Source organism: Anabrus simplex, chromosome 1, assembly GCF_040414725.1.
Source record: "Anabrus simplex isolate iqAnaSimp1 chromosome 1, ASM4041472v1, whole genome shotgun sequence".
NCBI classification, from domain to species: Eukaryota; Metazoa; Arthropoda; class Insecta; order Orthoptera; family Tettigoniidae; genus Anabrus; species Anabrus simplex.
The window spans coordinates 1,275,771,482-1,275,796,779 of record NC_090265.1 but is presented as its reverse complement, the minus strand read 5'-3'; positions in this window follow the sequence as shown (position 1 = coordinate 1,275,796,779).

The following is a 25,298-nucleotide window of genomic DNA, read 5'->3' as shown; positions in this document are numbered from 1 at the left end:
TTGATTTATGTGTCCTCATGAAAGGAATTCAACTACTTTTCACTCCCCCCCCCCCGCAAGATGGTTTCTCCCCAAAACGCGTTTTTCTTTGTTTTCAAAGGAGATCAAAATACCAATTTTCACGTCTGTAACAACTTTAGTTTTTATTAGATGTATGTATTCGCATATAATTAAGTCAATTAATTTTTTAATTCTTTCACCCCCCCCCCCCCACTTCATTGGATTTTCCGAGAAAACGTATTTCTTTACTTTTAAAGCAGATTCCAAATATCAAATTTCACGTCCGTATCGTCTTCATTTTTTGAGATATCAGTAGCCTAATTAAAATAATTCAACACCATTTTCACTCACATTCCCCACCCCCCACCCAAGTGGTATTTCCGAAAACTAAAAATACACGTTTATTAATTTTTAATTGAGATAAAAATACCATTTTTCACTTCTGTAACATGTTAGATTTATTGATATACTGTAGAAATTTTCATTTAAAAATTTCAGCCCTTTTTTAGTTCCCCTTATGTGGAGCTTACAAAAACAAATCACCTATGTTTCTTACATTTCTAGGAGATTCCAAATACCCACCTTTTACGTCTGTGACATTTTACGCTTCTCAGATAGTCTGTAGATATAGTCTTTCAAAAAATTCACCCCAATTTGTCACTCCTGTTTAACCGCCATTAATTGGATTTCCAAAAACAAAACATACGTGTTTCTTTATTTTTAAAGGAGGTCCCATATAAAATTTTCAGTTCTGTAATATCTTCAGTTTCTGAGATATATGTATCCTCATTAAAGGCATTCGATCCATTTACACCCCTCTTATTGGGATTTACAGAAAACAACAAAATACGTGTTCCTTTATTAGTAAAAGAGATTCTAAATACCATTTTTTACATCTGTAAACTTTTAAAGTTTGAAGATGTAGACACATTCATCTTAAAATTTCACCCCCCTTTTCACCCGCCATTATTTGGAGTTTCCAAAAAAGAAAATATACCTGTTCATTTTAAAGTAGATCCCAAATACCAATTTTCAGGTCTGTAATATCTTCAGGTTCTGAAACATAAGTAGCCTCATTAAAGGTATTCAACCACTTTCTCACTCTTTTCCAACCTTCCTATTCTGATTTTCCGAAAACAAACAATACGTGTTTCTTTTTAAAGGAGATTTTACATACCAATTTTTACATCTATCAACTTTAAAATTTTTTGGACATAGATACACTCATTTTAAAAATTAACCCCCTTTTTACCACTCCCCATAATTGGATTTTCCAAAAACAAAAAATATATTGCGCCCAGGTGGGGGTGTGATAAGCGTCATGCAATTATGATGAATTATTGAGGAATATATATTTCATTTTCAGAATAAAGAATATCTTACTGTACATACAGTAAGAGCAGGCCAGGCCGAGATGGTATGGTGAAACATGCACAGACTATTGTCTCCACTGAGATTAACAAACACAATGAACGGCAGAATTAGAATTCTCAGAAATTGTGACGAAGGGGGAAAGAGAAAGGCACGAGTTGTTGACAAGTTGCGGAAAGTTTTCATAGCCCCGGGCAGAATAGGTAGTGGCAACAGCGCAAAGAGCTGGGTGCAGATTTCTGAGAAATGATGGCAGGGTATCTCCATGTACTAGCGGGAGTCGAACGCGGGGTTGGCACTGGAAGAAAAAAATATAAAACTTCCCGGTCCCGTGGTTTAGGTGGACCAATGGAAAAATTCACTTGACCAAAGCAAGGCGACAACTTCGTATTGTAAGAAGCACTAGCGAGGCTAACTCCGCGGATTAAACTGATAGAAGGGAGTGAGTTATCAATTCAGAATAAGGTGGAATTTAGGAGCCTTACTGCATTATAAAACTTATAAAAATTAATAATTGCTGGAGATTGCATGGTGTAATTCTGAGAAATTCATGAATGCTATCCGATGATTGGCTGGAGGCAAAGGACGCCACAATAGAGCGCAAAATCCCAGGCCGGGATACGGCAGCTAAATTCGCAAATATATCCATTACCAGCGAACGATAATAGTTGTGAATTGGTATAGAGCCTTTGAGAACATAATTACATCATTGGATATCATATTTATGCCACGGGCCGAACCGCAAATTGTCGTATGAAGATATCGGGACTGCGCGTCCTAAGATGAACTCCGATGAACTCGGAAGAGAAGGGATATAGGTATAAATATGAGGTGGACAAGGACTGACAACTACTTTTGACAAAGCATTCGAGCGGATACCACGCCTGGGGTGCGCGACAACTTCTGATATTTTGTTCGAGTCGTGATTACGCCAGGGGTGCGTGTGTGTACTTATTCGTGGAGTAGGGTTCGAAGTATTATATTGTTACATAGTACAGTGATTCATGACGCGATGTAGCTCATATTACAGTCTTGAGCAGTATACTAGTATGAAGTGTTTCAAATAGACAGGACTCAGTAAAGCATAACTTACGGAGTGTGAGATTCTACCAACAAATTAGGAAGTGCGTTACGTGAGAACGGTCACGAGTGTTTATGTCACCTAGTAAACAGTCGATTCTAAACTGATACCTGGTCAGCTACACGAACGTGAGACGGTAAATTCCAGTGCGCGCACGGGCCGTTGTAAAGGGGATCCCGAGGTATCCCATGTTCCTAGTGTCCGGGAAAGGAATGAAGAATGTATATCTACATTAAGTGGGCTAGATACAAGGCCAAGAGTGTAAAATTTGTGAGTAGAATTTAGGATGGAAATTATTCCAGAGTGCAACAGTTATTTTATTTGTTTTCATTCAAAATGTGTAAAGTTGAAAAGGGTCAAGGATTAATTCTTCAAGCAGGCATAAATACCAGTGGAATGCAGGGCTAAGACTGGACGGGGCCTGTGCTTCTCGTCCGGCTTAGCAGACTACAAAAACGAGATGAGTAACCTTTTCAAATATTTGTAGATTGCTATCGTTAGGGGGAGGAAATCATATTATTTTATCATGGTAAACTGATTGTGAAACGAGCCGTTTCCGGCTCGTATAAATTCAAAGATAGATAGACAAAGGGACAAATTAATATATACATGATTAGATCGAGCACTCATCATAATTTTGATTATTAAATAGAGTAGAGTAGGATTGATTTGTTCATTCAAGTGCTTGAGTTGTTTGATATGATACGGAGCACGTTTCACGTAAAGATAATGTTAATATTCATTTTAGAAGTGCTTCCAAAGTGTTTCTCCGTTATCGGATGTTTTGTAGATATTAAGGCACGTTGTTAAGATAATACAGAGGTAGGGTTGCCAAGTGATTTGAATTGTTGTGGGACGGAATGAAGTCCATTGATTTGTTTGTAAATATCGGGAAGTTCGCCAGTGGACAAATTAATAATAATCTGTGCACTTGTCGAAGTAGTTACATTAATATGGGGTAATGTGTAAATGCGTGTTTAATAATAATCTTTGAGAATAAAGGCACGGGCCTAGTTGGATAGAATGATTGCAAATCAAAGTAATTTAAATGTGGAGACATTAGGCTATGTGGCATGAATATTTAATTTGGGCATTGAATCCGATTTTAACACTGTGCCCGTTCGCATCTCGTGGACCAGTTACAAAATGGCGGCGTAGGAAGGTATGGCCCATGCGATCTACTAAGGCAATGAACTTTACATTAATACAGCGTATAGGAGGCTATGTACGTCACGGAACGGATTAATTTCGAAGACACTGCAGAACAGTAGAGGCTCATTTTGAATTGTTTAAAAAAATATAGCAGCGGAAGGATTGTTTAAGAAGATACTAAAAAAATTACATTCGCAGAAGCAAGACGCAGATACGAGCGGAGCTACACATTTGAAGAATATTCTTAACTACTGAGGAGAATATTAACTATTTATAATCGGCGATAGCATACGATTAAATTATTCACCGGTGTATGCTAAGAAAAGAGGCGAAAAATTATATAAATAAATAATTTGTGGTGATATATGACTGACTTGGATTAGTGAGCAGCCACTCTACGATCGAAGGAATAGGAATTCACCATTTTACAATATTGATAATTTCATACGAGAAGATAGTTATTACTGTGGCAGTAAACTTAATAACTATTTACGGAGAAATTTTACAAAGCAAAGAAAAGCTTCGACGATTACTATAAATAATAGAAATATGGAATATATCATGACTAATTACTCCGCAAATGGAATTTTCTTCGTTGTCTACAGATTCAAAATGATGACTGTCTGCTAAATTAACAAGATGGACTGAGCTGGGGATATGCACCGTCGAGCCAGAGGACCAGCTGTGGATGATTGGACCGGCCAACCAGTGGACATGATGACGTGGATGAGCACCGGCCAGCCAAAAGACCGGACGGTAAGGAGTGGACCGGCGAGCTATGTGACCAGCTGATGACCATGAACATGCAATCCAACCAGAGATCCAGATCTGATCGGAGGGTCTAACTGCAACCGAGGGATGGAGCAACAACCAGACCAAACGTAGCAACTGACGAGCTAAGTCCATACATTTCTTTAGTAGAGTAGTTTCTTGTAATCTGCACCCTCAATCTAACTCGGCATGTGCTGAATATTTGGTGATATTTATGAATTAATTAAGAACGCGTGTGTAATATAAAGTGAAGTGTGAGATATTTAAGACTTTAAGATAAGATGGAAGTGTAGAATTAGAATGCTATTATGACATATACAGATAACCGCACTTGCATACATACTGTGGAAACTAGTTTGGATAACAGAAAGAAGTGTTGATTGTGAAGACCTAGTAGCAATGAGTCTAATTTACTAGTGAAATTTCGATTAATATCGCTTACCTGAACATAGATTACGTCACGAATTACCTGCGCGATACGATGAATATTGTCAAGTTAAATATTCCTTTCTTCATAGAAAGAGGGCATTGAACTCGTGCTACTGTTTTAAGATAAAGGTTATTAACTGCGTATTTTAAAAGGCAATTCTTGAATGTTTAGCATATAGTTTTGGGAGTAATGGCTATATGCATACGGCTATATGTAAGCCGGCGTTATGTTAATATAGTTTGGAATCGCGTTGAAATGTGAATAGTGAAGTTTAGAGGTTTGTTTATGTCCTACGGGAACTGTAAGAATTGCTATTCGACGAGATAACATTGTATTAGAATTAGAAGGTGAGTTTCTGTGCCATATTGGAGAAAATATGTCAAAGTATGATCATCGCGCAGATGACCATTTTAAGGTAAGATAGACATGTATTATGGTAGAATTGTGTATCGTGACTGTTATATTTATGTCTGACTTTGGTGAATAACAGGTACTGAGTATAAGAGAGTACTTTAATATACAGTTCACTAGATTCATGACTTAGTATACATCTAATGTTTTGTGGTGCGGTGACATTACAATATAATACGTAATAATTTCATTCTATCCATACAAGTTGAGTAGCTCGTATACATATGAAATATTGAGAAAGAGCAGATTGCTAGAGCACATAGAGCCGTTGATAGAGGAGTGTGTGGATTGGAAACTACTTGAATAGTTAGTTAGATGTTTATTTCTTTTCATGCAGTTATGATTTCAATTGGAGTATTTTAAATATGAAGAATATGATAATGGGTAGTTAGGAGCCATATGTCGTAGGCTTTAGGGTGGTATTGTCTTAGCCCGTAAGTTGTTACTTGTGCGTACTCGAAATATGTGACCAAATAATCAGAGTTCAGATCTATGAATGATTATAATTTATGAATGGAAAGTTGGAGAACACTTTTACGATTTAATTCTCAAGCAAGAGTTTGTTTGGGAAATAATTACGTGAAAATATGAGCAGATTTACGTTTACAATCTAACTTTTTCCCATGTAATTTTATTACGTTTTCAAGTTAACAAACCATTCATTTTATCTCAGCGAGATGACTTAAATGTGGTAAGAATACTTTAAATAATTAACGTGTCAGTATTCGCAATGTGTTTTTATTTGATTCCGTGATTGCTCAGTGATCTCACGAATATAATTGGAGAAAATGAAATACTTTTCGGAACATGGCTACGAATATTGATATATATATTAATATGAATTTGAACATTAATTAAGAAAGAATGTAAACATTTTAAGCTTTAATTATTTTATTTTATTTGAGCCAGCGCTGACTCTAATCCTTCATGTTTAATTATTACTCAGATAATACTACCCAGATTTCTCTTTATCTAACATCGAACATTATTTTGTCAATAAATAATCTTATATTTTTCCTTTAGTAAGTGACTGTGTTTTAATTTCTGTTTGGGTAACGACTAGTTTGTAAGTTAGTTGATAAGTTTGGTAGATATAAGCAATTGATTAGTTCTACAAGCGAAAAGAGATCCCTTTGAAGTTATCGGCCTCAGGTTCATACTTGTGCGTGTAGGTACTCCCGTGATGCGTATCCCAGCGGACTGATTCTCATCCGAAACCACGTAAAATAATTATATATAAAATCACAGATTTTATGAGCGGAAAATGGAATACCCTGAGAAGAAATCAAGAACTACCGGGATAACTTGGCACTGACCGCTGCATGAGCGGGTGCAACACTAATTGTTGATTTAACGTTTTTGGACTCCATAATAATCATAAATAAATTTGTTATAAACGAGATAGGCATGTTTGATAATATGGTCACGCTATGTTTGAGGCCTAGAGTGATTTGAGCCAAAGGTTGAAATTTGGAGTTTTGTGGGACAGAAATCCGGCCCGAAATGAAAGTGAATTGTACTGATGTTGATGAAGAAATAGATGGATCTTAAGGCCTACATAGAGGTTGTAATTTCTATACCGGTGATATGAGTGGCAGAAGAGAGTCCACACACCGAGGGTTAATTAATGAAAATGTTTTGAAGAGTTCTGATGGATAAATGGACTTCAAAATCGAAAGGAAGGAATAATTTAACACTTGCAGAGATTGGAGGTATTTGCCCAACTGCGAGGTGTTATGGGATTTGAGAATTGTCTTAGGAGCATATGGTCTCCATGAATTAACGACAGTACGAAAATAAGGGTGCGGGTTCGAACACTATTATGTCCCGAGCGATGTGAATTCGGATCTTGGTGATTTCTGTTTGGGAGAGAACGTATGTGACTAAATTATAAAGATGGGGAATAAAAATAAAGATTCTCGAGAGCATAAGAATATTCCAAGTAAATCATGTCTGGATTGATTAGTGCCAAAATAAATCGGAATTATAAGAGGGGTTATGCGTTAAACATATTAAGAGTGGACTACCGTGTAACAAGCAAAATTAATTTTTTAAATTAATAATAATAATAATTATTTGAAGAAGAAGAAGAATTTTTAAATTTTTTTAATTTATGAACGCAATAATGATGTTGGGAGTTGAAATGAAAATTTTGAGATTTTTAACTAATAATAATAATAATGAGAATATTTGAAGAAGGAGAAGAAGAATAAAAATGAAGCTACTTTTTTATTTTTTGATGAGAATAATAAGAGCGAGAAGTTGAAATATTATAGCGAGGATTATTACGGGTTACGATAATAACGATTTCCACTAATAATAATAATAATAATAATAATAATAATAATAATAATAATAATAATAATAATAATAATAATAATATTTTAATACTTTTATTTTATTTTATTTTCTCAGATGCTGATGATGAATGATACTAGGGAAGTCAGCTGGCGAATTAACGTGATAATGTCAAGTGTTGTGAAGAATAAGTTAATAGTTGTAAAATGAAGGCAAATCCCTACATCTGGACCATTAGGTTATAGTCTCTTTGTCGTTTCCTTCAACTAACGATTAGCATATCTTGGTCAGGAACCCGGGGAGAGTTTGTAGTTTCCCGGGTTGGTCTCATCTCAATCAAAGTGGAGGCGACAACATGGTCCATGTGATCGCGCCTACTTAGCCAACAGGTAATTGTTCCACGACCAAATATGGTCATGGTGTTAACGAAGGTAAATCTGATACCTTCAGATATCAACGGTTCCACCACCCAAATGGAAGGGTGGTCAAAAGTGATAAATATTATGTAATCGTTTTTTAGGAATAATTTGCCAAATTACCGGCAAATCAAGGGTCAACAGATATTGATTGTGTGTAAAAATTATTTTGTTTACTTAAATAAAATGCTCCTTTAGCATTTTCAAGGAAACAGTTCCAGGTTCTTGTTCTTGTAGAATAGTAAACCCTTGGTGACCGGTTAAATATCCGTCCCCATTCCTAGGACGGAGCCTTCATAATTTTCCTTTGATCTGAACATATATATAATTTGTATGTTTGATGATGAGCCCTAAAGTTAAAGATTAGAGTGTCCCGTTCAACCCTGTAGTACTGATTGCATGGCGCCCTTACATTTAGTTTGAGATCTTATATCTCAATATATATTTTTTAATTGTTTATTAGTTGCGATGGATTCGGACCGTAACACTCCCTGAGATAAATGCTGGTTGGGACTCAGGCTTTGAGCGGGTACAACATGTTTCTTTATTTTTAAAGGAGATCCCAAACACCAATTTTCAGGTCTGTAATATCTTCACGTTCTGAAATATAAGTAGCCTCATTAAAGGCATTCAACCCATTTTCACCCTTTTCCACTCTTCCTATTGGGATTTTCCGAAAACAAAAAATACGTATTTCTTTTCTTTTAAAGGAGAGACCAAATACCACTTTTTACATCTATAAACTTTAAAAGTTTTGAGATATAGATACACTCATTTTAAAAATGCATCCCTTTTCATCCCCCATTAATTGGATTTTCCAAGTACAAAAAAATACTTGTTTCTTTGTTTTTAAGGGAGATCCCAAACACCAATTTCTTTTCTGTAATGTCTTCAGTTTCTGAGATATAAGAATCCTCATTAAAGGCATTCAACACCTTTTACCCCTTTTCACCCCTCCTATTCGGATTTTCTGAAAACAAAAAAAGGACGTGTTTCCTTATTTTTAAAGAAGATTCTACATGCCAATTTTTACATCTGTAAACTTTTAAAGTTTTGAGATATAGATACACTCATTTTAAAATTTCACCCCCCGTTTCACCCCCTTGTCGTCGGAATATCCAAATATCCTCTCTTAGCGAGCACCTACATCTTAATATGAATATATCTCCAAAATTTCATTTCTTTATGTCCAGTATTTTTGGCTCGGCGATGATAAATCAGTCAGTCAGTCAGTCAGTCGAGACAAGTTATTTTATATATATAGAAGATGTAATGTGGAAGGGCTAAATGACTACTATAACTAACCCTTGCAGATACTCTAGAAACACTGGATATACTAGTTCTCACAGAAAAATTTATAACGGAACCCAGTGACTTAGAAGTATACGACTCTATCCACATTCTAGCAAGGAAACCAGCAGAAGGCAGACCATCGAGAGGCGTATCCATCTTCTATAAACTATGGATATGACCCGTGAAGGCGTTATATACAGAGGAAAGTCGAATAATTACAAAAGTAAACAAGCTAACGATAGTAGGTATTTATTTATGCCTCAACACTGAAGCAGAGGAAATAATGGAACTCCTAACTCTCTCCGGAAAGTTACAAACCCAACTAACAGGAGACATGACAGGAGACATGACCTGCAGGCTAGACAAAATCGACATGAAATGTAAAGCTATGTTGACATTCCTTGAAGTAGAAAACTTTAAAGTAACGAATGACACAAAACGCAAAAGGCAGTAGCACGCTTGTCTTGGCATTCCATAAAGGATACGACATAGAGATACTAGAATTGAAGGGCTATGGACTTCACCAGCAACACCGTTGAGGAAACACATCCCAATCCAGACCAAGTTCACACTCTAAGCTCCAAAGAAAGCAGTATAAAACCAATTCAGAACCATAATACCCGAAAGAATAAACGTGAGAGCACTGGTGAGAGAAGTAAGGAAAGTAACCGAAGCAGAGAAGACAATTAAAGAGAATGTAATTCCATGTAATACTGGAAGAAGCTCTTAGTGTGTTATGCTAATTTTCTCTTTTCAATTGCGATTGTGTTTTCATTCTAATGTACTGTGTTACTTCTAGACTTTATTCCTAAAGAGGATAAGTTACCCCATTTAATTCCATCTGTATATGCAAACAACTACAACTTAACTACGACTCACATGTGCTCATAAGTGTATCATACAAACAAGACAAAGACAGGCCAATTTCAGAGTATTATTGGTGATTGTACTGCATGTAACTTCATATTTTTATCCATCTTGTGATTAGGGCTGAAGATGATGCAATTAACATGGTCGAAACTAGTCCCAACGTTTAATAAAGATAATTATACATTATTTTACCGGTATTGAATAGGTGGACTTTCCTTCTCCCTACCCCCTTTTTGTTAGTAATTAAAGAGAAGGACCTAAACGCAGCCTTTAAAACAATTAACACGATGTTATCAGCAAGTACAGGCCCAGACGATCATCAATGTCTAGCAACGTACAAATAGGAATATGCGAACCACAATTCACAAATATTATTAATAGTATGAAGCAACAAATGGCATAATATGAATTTCAAAGTAGCAACCAACTTGAAGCCACATTCCCCATAAATACAGAAGAAGTGATGGACACCATTAAGGTCACAAAATGCATAAAGGCCTCAGGAGCAGGTGGTTTTTAATGAACACCTAACATAATCGGCGTAGTGGCTGGCAGAACTATGGTCCAAGCTGTTTAACAAGGAAATGTCCCCGGAAGAATGGAGGATATCGAGAATTTAAACCATGTACAAAGAGAAAGGCAAACCCAGCGACCCTAACACGTACAGAGGAATCACATTAGTAACCAATGCATTCAAGCTCCTCACAAGAATTCTAACCAACAGAATAGTACAAGAAATCCATTCCAGGATTCCAGAGGAACATTTTTTTTTAGAAGAGTCATTGGAACCTTGCATGCAGTCCAAACCTATTAAATGACGTAGAGGAAGCTATGAGAAATCAAAGGGGAAAATTTTACGGAGTTTTCATAGACTATACAAAAGCCTTTATTCTAATAGACAGGCAAAATCTTGTATCAAATCACCAATATGATTGAAAAAACAAAACGCCTAACAACCGTAGTAAAAAAAAAAAAGAAAGGAACACCGGGCGAGTTGGCCGTGCGTGTAGAGGCGCGCGGCTGTGAGCTTGCATGCGGGAGATAGTAGGTTCGAATCCCACTATCGGCAGCCCTGAAAATGGTTTTCCGTGGTTTCCCATTTTCACACCAGGCAAATGCTGGGGCTGTACCTTAATTAAGGCCACGGCCGCTTCCTTCCAACTCCTAGGCCTTTCCTATCCCATCGTCGCCATAAGACCTATCTGTGTCGGTGCGACGTAAAGCCCCTAGCAAAAAAAAGGAACCTGCTATGCAACCAAATCCAAAGTAACGGTGTGCTGAATGGTGACCCTCTCAGCCTCATATTATTTAATGTTTCCACAGCGGACGTAGGAACAGCAATCCGATAGTTATCAAAGGATGCTGTGATCTACATGTACGCGTACGACATGGCTCTAGGATCACCTAACAAAGACGAATTACAGCGTGCCTTCTCTGCGTTGGTAGAATGGGCAGGAAATAATAGCCTGAAAATAAACTGGGCAAAAACCGAACAGATGCTTTTGTAAAAAGACGGATGCTCTACAGCACAAGACAACCTACGCCAGGATGAGTGGCTCAGACGGTTGAAGCGCTGGCCTTCTGACCCCAACTTGGCAGGTTCGATCCTGGCTCAGTCCGGTGGTATTTGAAGGTGCTCAAATACGTCAGCCTCGTGTCGGTAGATTTACTGGCACTTAAAAGAACTCCTGCGGGACTAAATTACAGCACCTCGGCGTCTCCGAAAACCGTAAAAGTATTTGGTGAGACGTAAAATAAAATAGCATTATTATTATTAAGACAACCTACTATACAAAGAGGACAAAGTCGAAATAGTAAATTCATGTAAATACCTGGGAATCACCTTACGGACTACAGATACGTTCAGTTTACGCATCAAAGTCAAAGGCAGTATATAATCATTTCGTGTGGGTATTTCTAGCCGAGTGCAGCCCTTGTAAGGCAGACCCTGCAATGAGGGTGGGCGGCATCTGCCATGTGTAGGTAACTGCGTGTTATTGTGGTGGAGGATAGTGTTGTGTGAGTTGCATGGATGTTGGGGACAGCAGTCAAAGGCAGTGACGGCCATGAAAGTCATGTACTACATAAAAAATGTACAGCATCTATTCTTAAATACAACTACTCGCCTATTTGACATAATGATCCTGCCAATACTCACTCACGGGATACACTTGATTTAGGAAAAACTGACGAAGGAAAATCTAACCAACGTCGAAACTTGTTGTATGTCCGGCGCTCCCTTTCTCGCTCCTCCAGCCAGCAGCACGCGCGCCTGTGTATCATTCTGCTAGCTTCGACGCGCAGCCCTCAGTGCGCGTGCCTGACCATCGAGTGTACTATAAATAGGAGCTCCCTGCCTGCTCACTTGCCCACTTGCCCCGGTGTCCAGCTCCAGAATACACCCTACGTCGAGCACGGAGGCTACTCCTCTTGAAAATGTGCTTCGACCAGGTGGACTGAATTTCTGGCAGTACGAGGTTTCACCTCTGGTCACCGCTCCCTTACCTGTTTCCGCTGCCTATGTTCCGTAATTCTTATACAAGCCATTTTCATTCCCTAATTTATGCAAGCTCCCTTAGTTTCGCTAGGTGGAATTTCTTCAATCAATTGAACTTGCTTTTTTAGGAATTCAGGCACTTCAACAAACAAGGATTCTCAAAGACATTTATGTTAGTGTGCCAGATAGTTCTCGACTATCAACGTGTCAATTCACAAAGACTATCTTTTCAAGATAGAAGTGTATATAAAGACTGTAAACTTGTACATATTGTATAAAGACAGACTTTTCTCAAGATTCAATATTCCTTTTTGCTTCAAAATGACTTTTCTCAAGATTCAATATTCCTTTTTGCTTCAAAATAAATTTCAGTTATTTGTATAAATATCATAAAGTGAAGCAATAAAAGTTGTGTTTTGTAAACTTCAACCTTGGTTACAACACAACTCTATGGCGACGAGGTAAAAAAGCAACTCTATAATTCTTCGACCCTAGTTGCCAACTCTATAGCGACGAGGTAAAAAGCAACAAACTACACGTCATCAGGCCCAGTTGTCAACTCTACGGCGACGTGCTAAACAACAACGACACTCCAACCAGTTCTGACACACTGCTTACCTTACTCTTTCTTGCACGCATATCGCAATGGCTACTGCGGAACAACTAGCTACGGTCTTCCAAGCATTACAGCAGCAACAACAACAGTTTATGCAACAACAACAGGCAGCATTAATTCAGGCTATTCAAGCTATTTCTGTCTCTACACAGCCAACAGCTATTCCTCCGTTCTCTGCTTTTGATCCGGCTAAGGAAGAATGGTCAGTTTATTTAGCCCGTTTACAACAGCATTTCATCTGCCATTCTGTCACAGATGATCAACGCCGCCGCGCACTATTTCTTAGTTCGGTTGGCAATGCTACGTGTGACTTACTACGTAAATTAAGTCCGGAAGAACACTTATCTGAAGTACCCTTCACACAGCTCTTGGCCCGTCTCACGGAACACTATGCCAAAGCTCCTCACATAGTGGCTGCTCGCTATAAATTTTTTCAGAGCAGAAAGCAACCCCATCAGACACATACTGAATGGATAACTGAATTGCGTGGTCTAGCTAAACCCTGCCAGTTCATCTGCTCCAAGGACGGTTGTGGTTCATCCTACACTGATTCTCTCATTCGGGACATGATAATTTTACATACTCCTGAAGACAAAATACGTTTTGACGCTGTCAAGCAGAGTAACCCTTCTTTAGAAGACGTCCAGCGTATTGCTACGGTTTATGAGCTTACTACCAAGACTGCCGCAGCCATAGCTTCTCCACACGAAGTTGCACAAGTCTCGCCTCAGGCCCGCAAGTCCTCTGCTACAGTGAACCGTACGGATAAGGCGCTCTCCACCAAGCATTTTCGCCAGGTTCCCTCTCGTAATGCTACACGGAAGCCCAATTCTAAAAGCACCTCGAAACTCCTGCCTTCCTGCCGAGGTTGTTTCAAGCATCATGAACGTCGTGACTGTCGTTTTTTCAAAGCTACTTGTGAACGATGTAATAAACTTGGACACATTAAAACTGTCTGTCAAAGTTCCCTTCGCCCTGCTAAGACTACTGCAGCACGCCGGAAGCATATACAGCCCCGCCAAGACATGGAAGTTGATCAGATCAATCTTATTCTTCCCACAAAGGATTCTCACAAAATCATCATTCCTCTCTCATTCTCTGATCGATCTGTCGATTTTCAATTAGACACTGGATCACCTGTCTCTATTATTAACCTGACTACCTACCACGACTTAGGTTCACCTTCATGCTCTCCAGCTGACATCCAGCTCGTGACATTTAACAAGAAGAAAATTGACATCAAAGGTCAAATCAAGCTTCAGGCTAGTTATAAAGGAATTCAGAAGGCCATTCCTCTTCTCGTAGTTAACAACTACACTGCATCAAACATTATGGGCATGGATCTATTTAACTTATTTGGTTTCCAGATACATGACAACATTAACGTCGTATCTACATTGCATCCTACTTCTGACGTTACCGCTCTCCTAGCGCAGTTTCCTGAAGTCTTCGACTCTCAGCTCGGAACAGCCAAAGACTATACAGCTCACATACAGCTGAAATCCGGAGCTAAGCCTCGCTTCCTCAAAGCTCGTCCAGTACCCCTAGCACTTCAAGACCAGGTCACGAAAGAATTAGAAAGATGGATACAAACTGGAATTGTTGTACCAGTTACTTCTAGTCAATGGGCTACTCCACTCGTGGTAATCAAGAAACCTGATGGTAATGTTCGACTTTGTGGCGATTTTCGATCTACAGTCAACGCACAACTCGACACCGATATCTTTCCTATTCCACGTCCAGAAGACTTATTCCGTCGTCTCTCTGGTGGACAATTCTTCTCTCGAGTTGATCTTAAAGAAGCATATCTCCAGCTACTTTTAGACGAAGAATCTACGAAATTTCTCACACTCAACACTCCTCTCGGACTGCTCCAGCTCCAGCGGCTCCCATTCGGTGTTTCATCCTCAGCGGCTATTTTTCAGCGCTATTTGGCTCAACTCACCGCCTCCATTCCCGGTTGTGCTAACTACCTGGATGATATTATTGTTACTGGAAAAGATCATCAGGAACATCTAACCAATCTACGCCTCCTTCTCCAGAAATTGAAAGACAATGGCCTACGAGCGAATCTCGCTAAATGTACCTTCTTTCAACCTCAAGTTCACTACTTAGGACATATACTTGATAAGAATGGAATTCGTCCTAGTACACAGAATGTCTCAGCGATAGTAAACATGCCAGCACCTCAGAACCTCAAGCAGCTTCAGTCCTTCATAGGCAAAGCGAACTATTATAATAAGTTCATTCCACGCTTCGCTACAGTGGCAGCTCCATTAAACGCTCTACGTAAAAAAGGTGTTAAGTTTCAGTGGACTCCGCAATGCCAACAGGCATGGAAAACAATCAACAACGCCTTAATTCAAGCTATACAACTCACTCATTTTCAGCCCGACAAGATCATCACGCTAGCTACTGACGCTTCAGACTACGGTGTCGGTGCCGTTCTCTCCCAGAAGGATCGTCATGGACAAGAACGCCCCATCGCCTTCGCTTCGAAAACACTTAATGACCATCAACGTCGATACTCACAGATAGAGAAAGAAGCTTTAGCCATCATCTTTGGTATTCGCCGTTTCAATGAATATCTCTATGGCAACCATTTCCTGATCATTACCGATCATAAGCCTCTCGTACACTTATTCCATCCTGGTAATAAGATCCCAGAGAATTCCCTCAGAAAGCTTCAAAGATGGTACATGTTCCTTTCTGATTATTCCTATCAGATTGTATATCGAGCCACATCCCAGCATTGTAATGCTGAGGCCCTCTCCCGCTTACCCGTTGGTCCTGATACTGCCTTCGATTCTCAAGAATCTGAATGTCTTCAGTTGGACATCGAACTTGAAGATACTGTATCCAGTTTTCCTATTGATGCTACCTGCATAGCTAAAGCTACGGATAAGGACAGTACACTTGCTACTGTACGTACTTACATCCGCAACGGTTGGCCTCTTCAGAGCACACTTCCTGCCCACCTGGCACCTTATCATCGTATGCAGCATCGTCTCACGACTCGTGCCGGAGTTGTACTACTAGAAGCAGGCACCATCTTCCGAGTGGTCATCCCACTTAGCCTACGGAAACAAGTTCTCGAATTATTACACCAAAGCCATTGGGGTATCACCAGAACAAAGCAACTCGCCCGTCAACACTGCTACTGGCCCGGTATTGATGCCGCCATCGAAAAGCTAATACGTCATTGTGAGCAATGTCAAACGAATCAGAACGCCCCGTCTTCTGATCTTGCTTCATGGCCTCCTGCTACTACTCCATGGGAACGAGTTCACATCGATTTCGCAGGTCCTTTCCTCAATTCCATGTGGTTAATAGTCATCGATTCACTGTCAAACTTTCCATATGTAGTGGATATGCATTCGACTACTACTACCGAAGCTACCATTCGTGCTCTCCAGAAAATCTTTACTACAGAAGGTTTACCGCAAGTACTCATTTCAGACAACGGACCTCAATTTACAGCTACTGCTTTTCAGAACTTTTGTACACATAATGGCATTCGTCATATCCTAGCACCACCTTTTCACCCTCAATCTAATGGTGAAGCTGAACGCTTCGTCCAAACATTTAAAAGAAGTATGAAGAAAGCTGTCTCTTCAGGCTTAACTAAAGACCAAGCCTTGCTCCAACTCTTAAACAATTACAGAACTCTACCCGGCGCTGATAATATCACTCCTGCACAGAAGCTCCATGGACGACCTCACAGAACTTTACTTTCTCTGTTACAGCCTCTCCCGGCCCAGCCTAAGACCGCACCAACGACGTTCTCCCTCAACGACAAGGTTTACACCAGGACATTCAAATCCAACCCACTCTGGATACCTGGAGTCATCTGCAGATCTTTGGGTCATCGTCTATACGAGATACAGACTACGGAGAAACGTATCTGCCGCCATCAAGATCAGATACGTCTGCGCTACCGCCCCTGTCCAGCTATTGATGCTATTGCTAAACCAGATAAATCTATTGCTGAACGCGCTTTAGATCATTTAATAACAATGGGTTCCTTTCAGGACGAGACAGCGCCACTCCGCCCAGTTCCAGCTCCGGACAATACAACAGAGAAATCAGCAGCTCCGCCCCAGCATCGCAGTCGCCGCCAGCGCCGCCGCCGTTTCACGCCGTACCGGCGTATTTAGGAGGGGAGGGTGTTGTATGTCCGGCGCTCCCTTTCTCGCTCCTCCAGCCAGCAGCACGCGCGCCTGTGTATCATTCTGCTAGCTTCGACGCGCAGCCCTCAGTGCGCGTGCCTGACCATCGAGTGTACTATAAATAGGAGCTCCCTGCCTGCTCACTTGCCCACTTGCCCCGGTGTCCAGCTCCAGAATACACCCTACGTCGAGCACGGAGGCTACTCCTCTTGAAAATGTGCTTCGACCAGGTGGACTGAATTTCTGGCAGTACGAGGTTTCACCTCTGGTCACCGCTCCCTTACCTGTTTCCGCTGCCTATGTTCCGTAATTCTTATACAAGCCATTTTCATTCCCTAATTTATGCAAGCTCCCTTAGTTTCGCTAGGTGGAATTTCTTCAATCAATTGAACTTGCTTTTTTAGGAATTCAGGCACTTCAACAAACAAGGATTCTCAAAGACATTTATGTTAGTGTGCCAGATAGTTCTCGACTATCAACGTGTCAATTCACAAAGACTATCTTTTCAAGATAGAAGTGTATATAAAGACTGTAAACTTGTACATATTGTATAAAGACAGACTTTTCTCAAGATTCAATATTCCTTTTTGCTTCAAAATGACTTTTCTCAAGATTCAATATTCCTTTTTGCTTCAAAATAAATTTCAGTTATTTGTATAAATATCATAAAGTGAAGCAATAAAAGTTGTGTTTTGTAAACTTCAACCTTGGTTACAACAAAACTGTTTCATCAAATTTATTCAAAACTATAATGGGAATCTCAAAATACACGTGCTCCCTCGTAACATATGAAGTGGCACGGGAACCTTTCCTAATCGAGAAACAGAGGACAAAACTACCACTGCCGTCCACAAAGAACGTCGATGTGCACCTAGCGGAGCGAAGGAAGAAGAAATCGCTCTCGATTTCTACAGCACGGATATCAGGTTGAATGGGAACTGGAACAATGTCAACAAGATACTAAGACATATGGAAATAAAACTAGCAGTTCACGGGTACCACCACAAAATATGCAATAATATGTCTTATCACGTGTGCTCATTACGCGGAGAATTCTATGATATACACCACATCACAACCATAAATCCCTATTTGATTACAGCAAACACTAAAGTAATCAGTAATCTATGTAATGCACATTAGTGCGCTTTTCTGTTTATATTTTCCCTTCTATGACATCGGGATGATACTTCATTTTAAATCCCATTTTTATCTACAGTAGTTGACTTTTGCACTGAATGGAATTTTTAATGTCAATGTCGTACCATCCATTCCCTTTCGATGTAATCCAGGCATACATTTCATCTAGCTTATACCAAAGAGCTTTATGCTCTTTGTATATATACACATAACGCAAGCACTACAACTTTAGAGTATTTCCAAGAGCATTGACCATACCGTTAACAACTGCATAACTATGATGATATCATAGAGTTTGGTTCTTTGAGAGATAATAGACCAAATTTTACGTTTTCCGTGCATTTTACTACACATCCATAAAGCTAGCAGAGTTCATAAATAATATTGGAAAGCGAATCTTCCTTAATTGACGGCCAAATGTGCTCTAAGTTGAAAAAGTTTGAGACTCGTATGAGATTCCAATTATTTTCCGTTTTTGGGTTGGATTAAATACTTTCGGCATTTATGAAAATAGAATGTATGGAATACCACATTGCTTTAATATACATAAAATATGTAATTTTAAAACATACTGCATTATTTAGAACTAGGGCTCAGATGTTTAAGACCTAAAAATAGCGCAAATAAGCAAGCAAATATGACCTCAAAAGTGACGAAGTATGACCTCAAAATTGACGTAAAAAATTGACGAAATATGACATAATATGACCCAAAAATGATTAATCTAAATATGGGCATTTGAAAATATGTTATAAATCGAATCGTAAAACCCTTTGATACGTATTTCTTAACTAAATTCTTTATTCTTACTTTCATATTGATTTTCTGAATATACATGCTTATCAGTTATTCAGTCTATTATCCTCGATTCACTTATCAAACCTTTGTGAATACATACCTATAAAGAAGGCCCTACAAATTTCGCTAAGATTATCAGACCACACAACATTTTAAAAGTCAAAACATGTTTGCGCCCTTCATTGGTGGATTGAAATACGAGAAAACTAGAAATCAATCAATTTTTTAAAAAAGTTTTGTAACGTTCAAGCTCAGAATACATTAATATTATTCAAATGCCTTAAAGTTTAAACTGAGCACCACGAAATAGATTAAGTAGATGTCTTTCGATAGATTATGGTAGGGCGGCAGGGCAAATAGTGCAAACTGTTATAACTTTTTCATTCTTGTCCGCGGGTGGTACTGAAATGTATGGCAAGGTTCATCTTCAAAGCATCAGGCCCGAAAGACCTCCGATTATCACTTAACACATTCTTGTAAGAAGAGAAGCTCCTTTTTACGTTACAAGACCTTATTGGTGCATATTTAAATAATATTAAATCACTGCAATCGAGTATGCGCACACCTTCTCCAGTAAGAACACCATTTCTGTTGCACACACAGCGAAAACCGTCACTTCGGTTAAGCACGTTTTGAAGTTTCCTTTTTTACACTAACGCCAACTATTCCATGTGATTGTTGTGCTGAAAGTTCAGCTCTTTTCATAATTTCAATACTTGAATGAATTTCTAAGCCAACAGCTTCTAAATGAGTAATTGCACTCGATATAATTCCAAAGTTCGACTTAATATATGCCAGATTTTCTGACAAACTGTTTGAAAACAATTACTGCACAATCTTGATAGATGAGTCAGAGTATTACACTTGGATTAACTACAGATGTGATACGGAAGAGCAGTTTTGTGAATACTAGTTTTCATTCGGAAAGTTGACGATGATTTTGCACAGCTACAGCTGTCGCCAACCGCCGAAATATGACGTTTCTACAAAAATAGTTCAAAATATGACTATATGACAAAAAACAGCCAAAATATGCATTTATATGACAAGTAAAAACACTTAATTGTAACGATAATCACCTGATTTGTACCAAAATCCAATCAGACAAGAAAATAGAGACAAAGAAAAAATATGACTTTTCCTAACCATCCGAGCCCTATTTAGAACAACTTTCGACAATATTGATAGTGAGAGAATGTTTCTATAGCAAAGGAAAGTTCATCCAATTTCATGTTCTTTTATTTCTTCCTAAATACCTGAGTATTCCCTGGCTGAAATGAAACAAACTGTCTATAGGATGCGGGATGTGCGGTCGATGTAAGTTGCAAAGTTGTTAGTCCCTGAAGGCCCAGTGGATGGTATCACTATAATTGCTCTAGTTCTACTAGATTATTCGTTTGACTCAATATGTAAATACAAGTTAGTTGATAAGATTTAGTCATCTTCAATAAATATAACATAAATTCATTTTAGGTTAAAATGCCCGCTTCATAGAGTCCATAAATACAATTTACAACGGCTAAAATTAATCAGACATGTCGTGAAGTTCGTAGGGGAGTGTCATCGATAAGAAATATCCAGAACACCTATATAAGCCATCTGATTTTTTTGCAAAAGTTATAAATATCTCACTTTCCGCAACCGCATTACCTGAAAGATAATAGCGAAATAAGCTTAAGGGAAGACTATTTCAATTTAGATGGACTTGACAAAAGGCAGTAAATCAACGGTTCATAGGAATGCCATTAATTCCAATCCAGAACTTCCAAAACAAATTCGATATATTTACTGATAAGTAGTAGAAATTACTGTGTCAAAACTAATTGGAAACTAATTGGAAATTAGCGTGTTAATGTAGGGTATATATCTGTGAACGAACACTTCATTAAGGAAGGCGAGAAGAACACCATTAAGACACAACTACACCTCATGCACACATGAACATTGCTGTACTAATCAAGAGTACCTCTAAAACAGTATAAGCAGTCAAATTGAGTTAAGCTCAGGAAGTTAATATGCATCTAACTTTTCCCTGATACGATAGAAAGAAAGTGAACCGTAGAGATATTTTCAGGTATCCATATCATGGGAAGTTATTCATCAAAAACACCAATTTTATATACATATCTATATAGGAAGTATAACATTATGAAGAACATACATATAGAATACAGAAATACGGAGAAATTCTTGTCGCCTCTTTTATTCCAAATTCTATCAAAAGCAATATCACAATTATTGCCTTTGTGAGCAAGCACTGCTTTTTGGCTTTCTTAAAAGACATGTTACTCACATTTGAAGGCATTCAAGCAATAATTGTTTGTAGCCATCAAGGCGAGGTGGAAGAAAATCATTGACTGAGCAGAAGGGTTGTGCTGCTTTATATCCCTGCCTATGCACCTCACACTCTAGGATAATGCATGATCTTCACACAGCCCCTTGTCGTTTACACCTGAAGTGCACCCTCATTTCTTGACCTCAATCATTGCACGTAATATATAGTTTTGAAGCTAAACCCACTCTGCCATTCACATTTTATAAAAGAACAATGCACCCTTCACTGGCACAATATTTCCAATTAAGACATTTATTAGTAAACTACATTCTACTCTTAGTTCCGTGATGAACGACCCTGAATTAATATTTGGCCTCTTATCTTCAATATAGCTCATAATATTTAACGCCCCCACCTAAATACTTTAGGGTATTTTTTGGTAGTCATACACAATGGAATTTCATGCCCGGATGGGAGTGGGCTAGGACTGAGAAGGAAGCGGCCATGGCTTTAATTAAGATACAGCCCCAGTATTTGCCTGGTGTGGAAATGGGAAACTTTGAAAACCATCTTCAGGAATGTAAGCGGTGGGCTTCGAATACACCATCTCCTCAATGCAAGCTCTGAGCTACGCGACCCAAACCGCATGGGGCCAGTCAATCGGTTCATCACTTTAATTTTACAGGAACTGGATATAACCTTAACCTGAACGTCACGAGCATTAAAATATTATGTGCTGCTTATTGTCTCTTATTTTCTTTGAGTTGCTTTCATAGAATTTGCGCTTTCTTGACAAGAGTTTGGTGCCTTGAGAACCAACGAACATCACTGATTAATTGCGACGGAGAAGGCTAAATTTAGATGACTCGGAAAATGAAAATGATGAACGTATTTGACATGCAAAAGGGACGTGGTACACCTCTGCAGATTTTAACAACTTTTTTCTACTAATACTGTAATGGATTGAAAAATGTCGGGAGTATTATATAAGTTACTGGCGGATTCAGGGAAGTATGGAGGATAAAAGTAGATAAACAGATATTTTTTAAATTCTTGGAACAATTAAAGTACATGTCCAGTTTTAGTGTATGTTAGGATTAACACTTAAACTGGATCATCAGTTGTAGTTACTATTTAAAAAGTCATTGGATACTTGGTATGAGCATTACAGTGTATATTATGAATAGAAGTTTTACTACTCATGTGACGTACTGTATACGTAAGTTCAGTAAGATTATAACAATTATTTAAAAATGTCCTTGTAATTCACCTTGAATATAGCTGTTGTAAACGGGAGTACTACTTTGAAGTCTTGGGGTCTGCATATATTTGAGAAAGCCATATACAGCTGCCCATTGAAAAATACGGGAGTGGAGGTACTTATTTGTAACTTTATGCAAAATTTGTGCTTGTGACTGATTAGTTTCTACGGAGAAGGCTAAATTTAGCTGAATAGTCTCCCTTAAAAACTAATGGTATGTCTGGGTAATCAGGTGCGAAATTCAGCCTTACAATAATGAAGCAGAGCCTAGCAAACCTTTTGCATGGGCAATGTTGTTTTCTAGATTCAGCACAGTGAGTTGTATTCCGTGGTGTTGTTGCAGTACATGCAAATGATTTGAATTCATTTTAACGTATGAATCAATTCTTTTCCTAGATGTAAAATTTGGTTGGAACAATCTCGAATTCTGGGTGATGGTGGTGATTATTGTTTTGAGAGGAAGTACAACTGGAAAACCATCCTCTATTTAGATTTATCAGAAGGAAAAGGTCTGCCCCTTCCGAGAATGCAGGTATCAGCAAAAGAAAGGGAAAGGGTGTGAAGGATGTGAAAGTGAAAGGCTTCATATGCCTTGTAAATCTAATACCATCACGGCGGTCATAAAGGAACAAGAATTGATCAAGATAGGATAGAGGAAAGCGACTACCATGGGGGTACAAGTAAGTTGAAGCAATGTCAGACTAATTCAGGCGAACAATATTCGCCATCCAACACTCCCAAGTTGAGAAAATAGCTGATGACCATAGTTATTATCGGTTATGTAAGTTCGGGCCTATGACCTTCGATTTTAGGCCCCTTTAAATAACAAGCATTGGTTATGTAAGTTCATATTTTTTACTCTTTTCATCCACCAACTACCCGGCTCCATACCTGAATATTTAGCGTGCTGGCCATTGGTCACGTGCATCCCGGGTTCGCCTACCGGTCTGTTCGGGGACTTTAACCTTCATTTATGAATTCCAATGACTCGGGGACTGTGTGTGTGTGTGCATTCTTAACTATTAGAATTCTTCAAGTACTGCCCCATCCTCACAGATGAGCAGCTCGCCTATACTGCATCAGTTCCAAAGAACTGCACCAGGCGTCTTCGGAGGTCTGACGCCATTATTACCCACTAACTGTTCTCCTTCATAAACTATCAGGTAATCTTTAAAATTACCATTATTTAGAAATATAAGTGTATTAAAACTTCTCATAACAATTTAGTACTGCCAGAGTACATAGCCAGTCTTTGCTGAGTTGCACCTTCGAGATCTATAAAGTTGGGCATATTTTCTGGAATCTCCCTCTGATGGGTGTAATTTTCCTGCTATGATATATATGAGAGGCGTTCCGGTTCACACGGAAGGACGTGGGTTCGAATCCCCGTCAGGAAGTCGTAAAATTTATGAAAGGAGATTTCCACTTCCAGAGATGCACATGGCCGTGAGGTTCACTCAGCCTACACGAAAAATCAGTTAACCACTCTACCCCATTAAGTGCCGAGGTTACAGGTAGTGGAAGCCTTTACCTTCCACCCCTTCAAGGGCCTTCATGGCCTGTACGGAGATGACTTTGCTTTGCTATGATATATATTACCATGCATTTCAACAAGAAACACTGGCCATTACCCCCAAATGCCATTCCTATAGTATTAACTAGGCTCATTGGGACCTGGTGTTCGGAAGATTATTAAACACTTCATGAATCCCCCCTGTTATAACCATTATTAAAGCGACTTTATTGTGGCAAAGGTAAGGGTCCTGGCCCTTTCTTACACTTAACCGCTCCATGTATATAAATGAGTACTAACTTACAGTATAATTTTAACAATTTTACTATATAAGAATTTCGATATTTTATATATTTAATATATACTAATAATATAAAAACTGGAAGGACCTGCTTTAAACATATTAAATCTTTTCAACCTAAAGTATAAACTAACGAAAGTAAGTGAAGTCTAACTAAAGTATAAAGTAAAAACTGCAACACGTTACAATAAACAAGCATATTCACTCTAATTCATGCATCCCATTAGCACTTAAGGAAGACTGCAAGTGCTTATAAGATGAGTCTGGCAGAGGATTTTAAACTTTGTCTTAGATTTAGAACAGCATTCTCGCCATAAGCTTCACGTAATCGTCGATAATATTCTGATACATTTTTGCCACAGGCAACCTCGATTTTAATCTACGATCTCTGATAAGCTTTCGAAAACTTGGTTTAGAACGATGAAATCGACACTCTTCACTTAAATGTCAAACAGGAACAAGACTCCCAACCGGAAGCCTATCAGTTGCATACTACACGTCGACAACAGTGCCACCTGACAGCTCCCGATCTCCTGCAAGTGTCTGGACTACTTTGCCACTACCTTATTTACTGCCTTCATAATAACTGATAGACCATCTCTTCTCGTGATATTTCCATACCACTTGAGGTGAAC